Below are 11,495 nucleotides of genomic sequence, written 5' to 3'. Positions count from 1 at the left end.
CCTACAAAAAAAGGGAGAAACCACAAACATTTGGAAAAATCTGCTTTTCAAACGAAATAAATTACAATAGTGTGTGGTTAATTTATATTCACTCATTTTGTTAATATTTGACGGGCTGAGCATTATGAAGTTATCGACGTGCATCTGATCAACTGATCAGTCAGTGGACAATCATTATCTTTCAGGAATGTCTTTTCAGTAGACGCAGAAACTAACCATGGATGTACGCAGGAAGACTGAAAACTCCAGGCCGGGGGCTTGAAACTTAAAAAAAATAAATCAGTCAAGACTGACGACAAAACTACTTTTCTAATTCTCCTTTATTGGGCGTCTGCTGCCTTTTCCAGAAAGTTGCAGACCGTCAAGTTAACGGTCTGCAACTTTCTGGAAAAGCCCCCCCCCCCTTTTTTTTTCTTTTCTACTTCACATCCGTCGGATAATTCGAAAATATTAAGTATTTTGACAATTCAACGACGACTTTTGTTTTGGTTATCTCACTCGATAACTTTTGTATTTCCCTTTGTAAAAACAATCTATTTTAGAGGTGAACCTCCGATAGCAAAGGAAATCATAGTTTCAAGGCCTATACAGAAAAGCTCGAATAGGCCCTACCGCACGTTTTATCTTGGATGATAAAGCATTTTTTGTTTACTTAGTTCTCAAAAGTCTACTAAATTGAAATAAATCGTCAGGAAATGTATTTCGCAAAAAAAAGAACTGCCACCATCACGAACTTACTGCGCGCTCCAAGATTCCAGCCGTGGAGGTTTCATTTCAACAGCGCGGAATATGTGTCTCTTTTCCCTCCTTCGGATAGTAAGTCAGTCAAGTTCCCCCCTTAGGCCGCACCTAGAAAGCGGTAAACGAACCTGATGAATCGCAACGACCCTATAGTTCTATTTCCCTGAGATTTAAAGAAATGTTGGGTGAAAAAAAAAGAAATGGGTTCCTTTATTAACAAACCAGACAGATGGGATATGGCTGTAGGGAGACTGTTGATGAAAATTATGTAGGGAGACTGTTGATGAAAATTGTTTCATTTTAATGACGTCCCCTTTTATCTGTTTTGTGTTTTATAATTGTATTTTTGGGTTTTTAAAGTGGATGTGTTTTATATTGGTCATATTATGGTCTACTTTACACTGTTATGGGTTTGCACTTCTCTTGCTTAGGCAAAAAAAAAAAAAATGTTCGGTCTCTGGTCAGACCAAAGTTCCGGAATTGACGCGGGGACGCGGCTTCTTTTTTTTTTCTCTTCAAGCTTGGATTGTACAGACAAGGTGGGGTACTATTTTTGCTTTTTTTTGGTGTCCTCATGTACACTGGTGTTCTCCATAATTTGCCTTGGTGCTCTCGATCATTTGCCTTGGTACAATTTCCCATTCCTTGGTGCTCTTTGGTAAAAAAAAAAATGAGGAGGTGCGGCAATAGAGGGCGCTGTTGGAGCTACCGCGGAACATTTTGGAAATAAAAAAGATTGACGCGCATGATTAAAATCGACGCGCGCGCTGACCAGAGACCGACTTATTTATTTTTTTTATTTCATTTATTATTTCATTTATTTACTGATATGCCTAATTGTTTATTCTAATGACGTCCCGGTTTTTTTTTTTAGTTTTGTTTTTTACTTTACTTCTTTGAATTGTGGGACATTTTATTTTCCAGTGGATGTGTTTTATGATATAATTGTGCATGTTAATTATATCCATGTTGTCGTAATATTTTGTAGGATTTTGTTTTATTTTTTTATTGCATATACATTATTAATTTGCTGTTATCTTTTGTCTTGCTTTTTATGACTTTATATTTGCTTAAACAATTAACATTAATTTATGTTTATATTTTAATAACTGTATTTTTTATTTTTATTTTAAATATTACTTAATTAATTGGTTTATAGTTTTAATTGTTTTTTTTTATATTTAATTTTTTTTGTACAGGGCCCTCAAGGAAAGCAGTTTTTTTTAACTGAGGAGGCCACTCTGTTTAAATAAGACTGCAAAAAAATTAACAAATAAAATAAATACAAAGCTCGGGCATCGAGCGGTAACTGAGCTACAATCCAATAAGAAAAATGAAAAATTCCGGTTATATTAAGGTTGCAGACCATTAAAATAGGCAAAAAAATGCCTGCGCGGGCCAAATCACGATTTGTATGCCCCCTATTTTTTGTTGCTGTTGGAGCATTTTGTTGGCCATGAACTTGAAGGTTTGTAAAAAAAAAAAAGTTGGGGGAAGCCGCGCACAGGCCTGCAAGCTTGTATTAATGTGATATTCGGATGAAATTGGGCCCTTAAATTGCTCTATTATCCAATGAAGCGCAGGCATAATTTTTCTAATAAATGGCAATTGGCCAATAAGGGATGATCATCTTTAGATGGAATTTTCCCCAAAAGTCATTCAATTACCACTTAACAATTGAACAGAAATGAAAAATGATCAAATAAGCTTTAATTTGATGGGTGTCTCCAACACCTTGGAGAGTAATTGTGAATAGTTTTAATATTTTTTTTGAAATGCGCATAATTATCACTGAGGTCTACAGGGGTTAATTTACTGGTCCGCACCCTTAGCCATAAATAGCGCCCTCAATCCTGATCATACTATCAATTGTGTATACACAATTTAGTAGCCGAAAATCTCGGAACGCCCCCTTTTGTCGGAAAATGACAGGACACGTCATTTGACACTTGGACTATGCGATGTTCAGGTTGGGGTGGGATATAACATCTGAATAAAACAATCGACGTTGTAATACAAACAAAAGGAAATTGTGCTCTCCTGAATTCTATTGAAACTTGTTGTCGTGTTACTGTGATTATTTTTTTTTGTAGCTCCATTAATTTACTGAGTAAATAGCTGCACCTTTTTAGTTCATCTTGACATTCTACCAAAATAACCACGCATTAAGCCCTATTCAAAATAGAACTGTCTAAAGTCTATTTTTAGAATAGCAGGTCCCACGGTAGATTGAAACCTTTCATGTAGCGATATGAAATAGAATGGTAAGAAATTGGGATCCGGACTAAGCTATTCATTTGTGCACACAAAATAATTTGTACACTGATGATATGCGTGGAGCTGTCGATCGTTGTGGTCGCGTTTGCGAACGAGAGACAGATAAAATGTCACCAGTGACCGTCTTTTTCGCTCTTAACTACGAAATGGAACTCATACGTTGTTGCTTATGGGACATCTGAACGTTAAGCGAGAAGTGTTTTAGATCTACTCTTCTCTGAATATCGAAGGATTTTAGTAGGCCCCTCGTACTGACTGACTTGGAAATAAATCTCCCCGCTTCTGTTTGGAAGAGTAGGCTAGCCGCCTTCAGTTTCGGGCTCAGCTGATTTGAGAAGGTGAGTAGGCCTAACTGAGTTGCCGTTGTGAAGGGGTCTAACTGGGGAGGCCTTGCTGCAGTGCTGTTTTCTACAGTGCGAAATCACTGTCAATCAACTGTTGAGAAGCAATTTTGCGTTCAATTCCTCCCTGTAACTTTGTGAAAAATAAAGAATGTCCAGACTAGACGCCACTTCTGTGGTTGTGTACAAAGTCTATGGAGAATCAAGCAGCTTCAAGAACATTTTCAAAGTATTTCCTAACAAAATTGGAAATGTTTCTCTGCCCCAGATTCAGGTCCTTTCAACATTTTTGCAATGACTGACCTTTATTGAGGTTACATGATGAAAAAGTGGCGTCACTGGTCAGGATGCAACAATCTTTCCAAAATAAATTAGCCCACTGCCAATGGCATAAATAAATGTAACGTTATGATTTGTCTCTTGTTAATGTTATTAAACTAAAGGTGTTTTCTTGTTCCTTTTAAAATGTGTTTGTTTTGTTTTTGTTTGTGTTTTTTTTTCGGGGGATGAAGTTTTGTACTTTTTTTGAAGGCATAGGCCTACTTCTAGAACTAACAAGGTGGGTGCCTTACTGTGTTTTGGTGGGAAAGAAAAAAATGTGTGTCACTTTGTTGTGTTCTGCCCACCAAAAATAACATGGCATTGGTCCTACATATGTAACTTTTGAGATGGTGCCTTCTTTGTTAACTTATTTGTGAATTTGGTTTGGTCTAACCAGTAACTTGCCTTTTTTGTTAAAATACAAATGTGTTATCCTCATAAAAAAATGGGATTACAGGTTTTGTTTACAATGTCTGTGACTGAGAAAAAATGGTAAAGTTTAGTACAAAATGTTTGTCTTCCTTTGTTACTGTAAATGAAAATTGTTTGATGGAATTCAAGTTTACATAAATCCCTCCTATGTGCCAAGTAGTCCTTTCAGTCAAAATCAAATAAGTGACTGTTTTCAACAGTTAAGAATTCCCAGCCTACATAAAGCAGGATTGACTGGCCCTGACTGTTTAAGCAACTTGATACAGCAGCAACTACATGTATGCATTGACTCCGGGTGATTGATAAGCCAGCTGTAACCACAACTTGCCTGCTGTGTTTGTTGACCCAATTTGACTAGTCACAGTGCTTGCTTGACTTATGATCTGACTGCTGGTGACTTGCCTTTGTTGAAAGTATAGCAGGGAAACTGGATGGAAATGTTGACTGTCTGTGACTGTTTAAATAGCAGGAGGTTTTAACACATTTGTAAAAACGTGTGGTAACTTGTAATAAAGTCTTATTCAGCATTTATTAGTCCACGTATTTTGTTGGGAAAATGGCTTGTTTCGTATGTATTCAAGATTTCATAAAAAAAATTTGATGAGCCATGTTCATGTTATCATCTTGTACGGTGAGCATTGCAGGCATCTTTCATCATGGCCAATTACAGATTGCATAGCACATAAATATTCCAGAGCCTGAGGTGCATGCGGTACACGTACCGGTACATGTACACTGCAGATGGGACTGGTATGTTTGGTGTAATTGCATTCACAAATTGGCAAACGAAGGGAAACCGGGTTTGCACTGGATCGTGGGCAGCAGCTTAATGTAACTGATTACAGGGCAAATGGCAGAAATACATGTAGACAGATGGTTCTAGACATCAGCCGGACCAGCCAATAACAAGATAAATTATGCCACTGTTTGAAGGTCATGTCCATCTACGTGTGTGTGAATTTATTATACACATTTCTTTACCAAACTGTGGTTGGCAAACTACGGAAGGCCAATGTCTCAAAAAGAGAGAATGTGAAATTTTGTTCCCAAACACATTGAGGGTGGTATGTTGAAAATGCAAAAAGATGAAAAAAATAACCAACAAATGCTACCAATGCCTTATTAAAAAGCTTCTTTCTAACATAATATTACTGTGGTAATATGGAATTATTGGTGAAATCTGTTCCCAACCACGGCTTAAAGTTATATCCTTGTGGTAGCCCGTAGAAAATGGCGCTCTGTGTTTACAAAGGAAATAAATAAATAAGAATCAAGATATGGTAAAGAAAAAAGAAAACTATTTCCGTTTTGCAAATTTAATGGATCCCACATTATTATTATTATTGTATTATATAAATAATATTCCACTTTATAACTTCCCAATAATGTTAGTGCGGACAAAACTTATGATAACTGGGAAACATTGCAAATGAAACCACCGATGTTGTCATTAGGAAATCAGCTTCGGTTTCACATTTGCCTGAACCTGATTTGACCCTTGTTGTTAACTTATAAAATGAAACAGTGATAATTCTATTGCGGAAGTGATTGATTAATTATTATATATTAATTATAATTAATTAATTATGATATTGATGTCAGAATGTCGCAGGAAATACATTTATAAGTGAATCAAAGGTGAACACATTTCAACGCCAGGGAAATTTGTTACTCATTCAAATTCATGCGGAATGTACTCCAGCCTTTATTGGCAACAAACATTTAACTGCAAATTATTTTCCAATGTCCAAACTATGAAGACGTATACACGAACTTGGGACACTATTAAGATTGATGTGGTCCAAGTATATTGATATACACATATCTAGGGCAGTTAATTACATGGTCTGGTGACTTTCTCATTAGCATGCGGATCACGCGGCACTACTGTACTAAAATGCCGAGATGGTGAGGGGGATGGGCTCCTAGAGCCTGGGGATGGAAAAGGATGGGCTGTGTCGTAGTGGAGAAATCTTGCACTCTTTCGAAGTTGTCAGTTTCTAGGACGCGATCATTGTCTTAGCCTCTAAATGTCACTCCCAATTGAGAAACATACATAGCTTTATAATGCAGAAAACACAGGTTGTTTTTTATTGTATGTTCTTTGCAGTGAGTAGGGCCTACATCAAACAATTTCATGACATGCCAGTACATGCATGCGTATCCTGTGTCAACTTGTTCAAGTTAACTAATTTGTTAACTATGGTTTGAACCCCCCAATAATGTTGTACAAAGTTTATGTAACTCGGTAACTCGCGTACATTTTTGGAGAAGTATGTGTACTTGTACTGTAGATCGTAGGTTTTCAATGCATGTACTGGCCCAAAATACCTCAGAATGTGTGTTAACTTTCAAAGCTGTACATTTAACAATTGTTGACTGCTGTGATGTGGGATATGTTGTTTTGAACACCTGAGGGGGACATATATGTAGCACCCAGGCAAGACAAGGGTGCTATGTCATAAAAATGACATATCCCATATCACAGCAGTCAACAATTGTTTTGTTATGTCATGCCAATCTGTCAAAAAGATAAATTGTTGTTACTCACATTTTATGCAAGTAAATACCGGTATTCATTAAATGAAATCACTGCGATGTAACCTTTGATAACTGCAGGCTTTCCTGCTGGGCATGAGACTGAGCGGAGGCACTTCTTAGTGGGGGCGTGCGGGCAGGTTCTATACGCGTGTGCACGTGCAACGCGCGCAAGGAACGCAGTGTGATATGCATTTGTACCTGTATAGAATGGACACGTGGTCGTTCTAGACAGGTATCCATGCACATGCTATAACTATGTACTTTTTTGCTCTGACATGAATGATAAGCCTATGGGTGAAGAATTAATGAATTTTGAGTGTTTTTTTTCCTGAATGTGCAATGACTGACAGCCATGCACATTTGTGCATGTACCGGTATGTATACTATAGAGAAGGCAGTCCTTCATTTTTAAGGAGCGCGATCGCGCAGGCGCTCCTACTGCGCTCCTCGACTGTCTCGAAGGAGCGCTAAAAATAGCGCTCCTCAGAAATCCAAAAGAGGGCTCGTCAAACACGGGAAGTTTAAAAATAAGAAGTGATAAAAACGCAAAGGATTTTAAGTCTTAAGCTACACGTATTTTTCGTTGGTATAATGCCCAAACTCACGTTAATATGCCGCTGGACATCGCTAAAAATGAACGAACACCGAGCTCGTACGTACTGTATAAGATCGTGTGTGTACAGCGGTTGTATACTGTGCGTGCACAATCTGCATATCGCGTAGAGCTGCATGAAAACACGTGGGCCCGTACGTGCAAGTGCAGCAATGACTGGTTCCCGCTGCGCCGCGCACTAAGTCCCAATGAAGGCATGATGAAAATGCGGTAACCAGTCAATGTAATAGTCCTGCGCGGTGCAATGCACTGCCTGCCGTACAGTGTTTTGCGTGCAGGCTGGACGGAATAGACGTCGTAAAAATGCCAAGAAAACAACGATTGAGAAGGACGATCTTTGCAAGCTTATTCACAAAACTTGATCTCTCTTGTCTGTGTATGTATTTCCCGTGTTCATGAATTTATTTTGAGGAAGTTTTACTGGTATGTGAAGTGAAACGATGCAGCGTGTTTCACCGAAATCCTATACCGTGAAACGAGTCTGATTGCCGGCCCACCACACACAGTGCATCACAAACGCTCGTACTAGTGCGAAGTTCAGATGTTGTTAGCCAGTTTCTCGTCGTGACTAGCATTGTGTATATGGCATACTTGACCTGCATTTTCCGTTATTTTTAAGATTATCGACGGCAGATATTTTCGATAAAACTTAAGGCAAGTTTGTGTCATTTTGAGGCCCTTTTTGTGAAGCTTTCGTAGAGCAATTGAAATAGTTCAGGCTGAAAATTTCATATAATTTTAACGAATCTGAAAGCAATTTTTCAGTTGCTTTATGTGCCGTTTATTAACTCTCCATTTTCCAAGTATAATCAAGTGATGAACCAACTGACACCTGTATTAAAAAATGAAAGCCTGAGCAGTAGTCAAACCTTTTATTAATCTCCATTTAGGTATAGTTTTTTATGCCCCGCGGCGAAGCCGAAGGGGCATACTGTTTCCGCCTTGTCCTTCCGTGGGTGGGTGGGTGGGTGGGTGGGTGGGTGTGTGGGTGTGTGTGTGGGTGAGTTTGTCTTACATACGCAGTGTGGACTTCCGAACAAAAGACGTCCACATAATGTAGGTAGCACCGACGTTGTGTGGACTTGCCCCACGTCCACACAGTGTTTCCCCATTTCTGGAAAACAGGTTTAGAGGCATTTTTGGGTTAGGTTTATCTGTAGCAGAATGAAGAGAAACACTAAAGGGAATCATAGAAAAAAAATTGGGTTGAAAGAGTTTTCACAGTTTGAGAAAAATGAGTTTTTTCACTGGTTTTTCTTAACTACACGAAAGCAATGGAAAGTCCACACTAGTCATGTGAAACAAGTATGGGTGGGTGGGTGTGTGTGTCCGGACAAATCTTGTCAGCGCGATAACTTGAGAAATACTTAACATATGAACTTCAAATTTGGTTTGTGGATTGTCCTTGGTAATCCTAAGAAGCCTTTTGCATTTGGGGCCGAAAGGTCAAGGGTCAAGGTCACAGTGGCTGAAACAATAGAAATTTTGTCAGCGCGATAACTTGAGAAATACTTAACATATGAACTTCAAATTTGGTTTGTGGATTGTCCTTGGTAATCCTTAGAAGCCTTTTGCATTTGGGGCCGAAAGGTCAAGGGTCAAGGTCACAGTGGCTGAAACAATAGAAATTTTGTCAGCGCGATAACTTGAGAAATACTTTACATATGAATTTCAAATCTGGTTTGTGGATTGTCCTTGGCAATTCTAAGAAGCCTATTGCATTTGGGGCCGAAAGGTCAAGGGTCAAGGTCACAGTGGCTGAAACAATAGAAATTTTGTCAGCGCGATAACTTGAGATATACTTTACATATGAACTTCAAATTTGGTTTGTGGATTGTCCTTGGCAATCCTAAGAAGCCTTTTGCATTTGGGGCCAAAAGGTCAAGGGTCAAGGTCACAGTGGCAAAAACAAAAGAAATTTTGTCAGCGCGATAACTTGAGATATACTTTACATATGAACTTCAAATTTGGTTTGTGGATTGTCCTTGGCAATCCTAAGGAGCCTATCGCATTGGGGGTCGAAAGGTCAAGGGTCAAGGTCACAGTGGCTAAAACAATAGAAATCTTGTATTTATTCTGAGATCATAGGGATTAGGGATTAATTCATATAAAACCTACAGAAGACACTAATGCTGTCAATGAATGTTCCATGTGACCAAGGTACATGTAAGTTGATGTTAAAAGAGTGGTGTTATGTCATGGAAACAGTCACGGTTGCGGGGCATTTGTGTTTGTAAACACACCTGACTTGTTTAAAATAAATTTTACCTTGTCTTACAGTTACAAAAACGAAAAAAGTAACGCAACTTGAGCATATGTTATTATGCAAAAACTAATAATAATGCAGCCCCTTGAATAAATCCTTATATTCAAAATAAAACAAAAACAATGGTAACCCGTCGTTTTACCGCTGTTTATCCGTAGATTTTAAGGAGAGCGATTTGCTCTCCTCGAATATTTGAGGAGAGCGATTTATAGCTCTCCTGGATTTTCTTTAAATGAAGGACTGAGAAGGGCATTTACATGTACCATCATTGCTTGTGTCGGAAGGGGGTATGAATCATAGCCACAACAATGCCGATTGCATTCACAGCCTTGGTGGGTGACTGAATAATGACGCTGTAGTTTAAGAGACTCTCCCTCAAAAAACGGTCACTGTAAATAAATTTAAAATGAACTGCCCCCTGTAGTTAATTGCTCAAGGCCAGTCTATGGTCAGCAGTGTCAGATAATCACTCTGGAAGGTGTGGACGGAGGTTTCTGAGAATAATTGATGGATTGAACTGTTGGCAGTGTGTAAGGAACTAACAGACGTGACAGTGATGGATGCGCTGGAGAATGTCTGTTGGGCCTTTCTGTAATGAGAAATAACACTCTGTTTACTGTTACTGTATGGTGTGCAACACTGCAGGGTACAATGGTACACATGAAATTGTACTTGAGATTTAATAAAAGAAATGGCTGCTGCGTTTTTGCTTTTTTTTTTCAATTGATGTAGAACCCTAACCCCCTAGGCCCTTTTTGCTAAGAACCATCCTCAATCCTCCAAAATCCTCCAAAATTTTGCAACTCCGCCTAAATTTTTCAAAATTGTCAGACAGTCCTGCCTCAAAATGCATTCATCGTCAATCCTCCAAAATCCTTCTCATCTCCAAATTTTGCAATCGTGTTTAAATGAAGGATAACCAACGCCAAATCCTTCAAAATCATCATAGACAGTCCTGCCTCAAAATGCATTCATCCTCAATCCTCCAAAATCCTCTTGTGCTTCAATCACCATTCATCCTCAATCCTCCAAAATCCTCATGTGCTTCAATCACCATTCATCCTCAATCCTCCAGAATCCTCATTTGATTCAATCACCATTCATCCTCAATCCTCTAGAATCCTCCAAAACCGCCAGGAGGATTTTGGAGGAGTGAGGTGGGTTAGGGTTTTAAAGCAAAACTGTAGGCCTACAGTGTAAGATTATGTGTGCATGTATTCACGATGATACAGTATGTACATGTAACTGTCATGAACTACTGTACATCTAATGCATGCACTATGTTATGTCCATTTACACATGTACACGTACATGTATCGTACATCAGAACATGACATGTAGACAGGTACATGTACATGTACATGTACATTTTACACACATTATATTTGTGTAGAGATGTAGCTCAATACATTTCTGTATACAGAAAAAGGATTCATTGTGTGTTGACATAAACAATGTTCATGTGACATCTTGTGCAACATTGCCAATAGCAGTGACAGCTTTACAACACACACTTGTACAAGTTTGGCCTAAATGGCCTTCATACATGTACCAGTATGAGGTACACAAATTTACTGGGTAGTCATTCAGTGGAATCCACTGGTCTCCCATGGGGCCGAGTAAAGAGAAGACAATTATGTGCAGGAAGAAATTCACTGGTCTCCCATGGGGCCGAGTAAAGAGAAGGCAATGATGTGGGAAGAAAAAAAACCCAGAAGAATGTTCTTAGGACAACCCTCGGAATACGTAAAAATAGGCACTGAAAACCCAATCCACATATTGGCAAATTATTGGCCGAGGCAGGAATCGAACTCGGGTCACAACGGTGGAAGGCAAGGAAAGTACTGCTACCAGTATGTCAACCTGACCATCCGTAATGTACTGTACATATTTATGTACTTTATGAAAAATTGACCTCACAGCGTACGTGTTTTGCTTCGAGCTGTGCATTTATCAAAGTACA

General features: G+C 38.8%; 1 protein-coding gene across 1 annotated transcript in view; it reads left to right on the top strand.

Moving 5' to 3' along the window:
• Nucleotides 1–2,860: 2,860 nt before the first annotated feature.
• Nucleotides 2,861–11,495, top strand: part of LOC119720028 (protein TANC1-like) — an 87,480-nt gene continuing 78,845 nt past the window's right edge. The window contains exon 1 of the mRNA XM_038189531.1: nt 2,861–3,356. The gene's annotated coding sequence lies outside the window, so the exon portion shown is untranslated. The remainder of the gene's footprint in view (nt 3,357–11,495) is intronic.

This window comes from Patiria miniata, unplaced genomic scaffold (assembly GCF_015706575.1).
Source record: "Patiria miniata isolate m_02_andy unplaced genomic scaffold, ASM1570657v1 HiC_scaffold_9, whole genome shotgun sequence".
NCBI lineage: Eukaryota > Metazoa > Echinodermata > Asteroidea > Valvatida > Asterinidae > Patiria > Patiria miniata.
The sequence above is the reverse complement of the archived record's forward strand: the minus strand, read 5'-3'. Positions and strand labels throughout refer to the sequence as shown.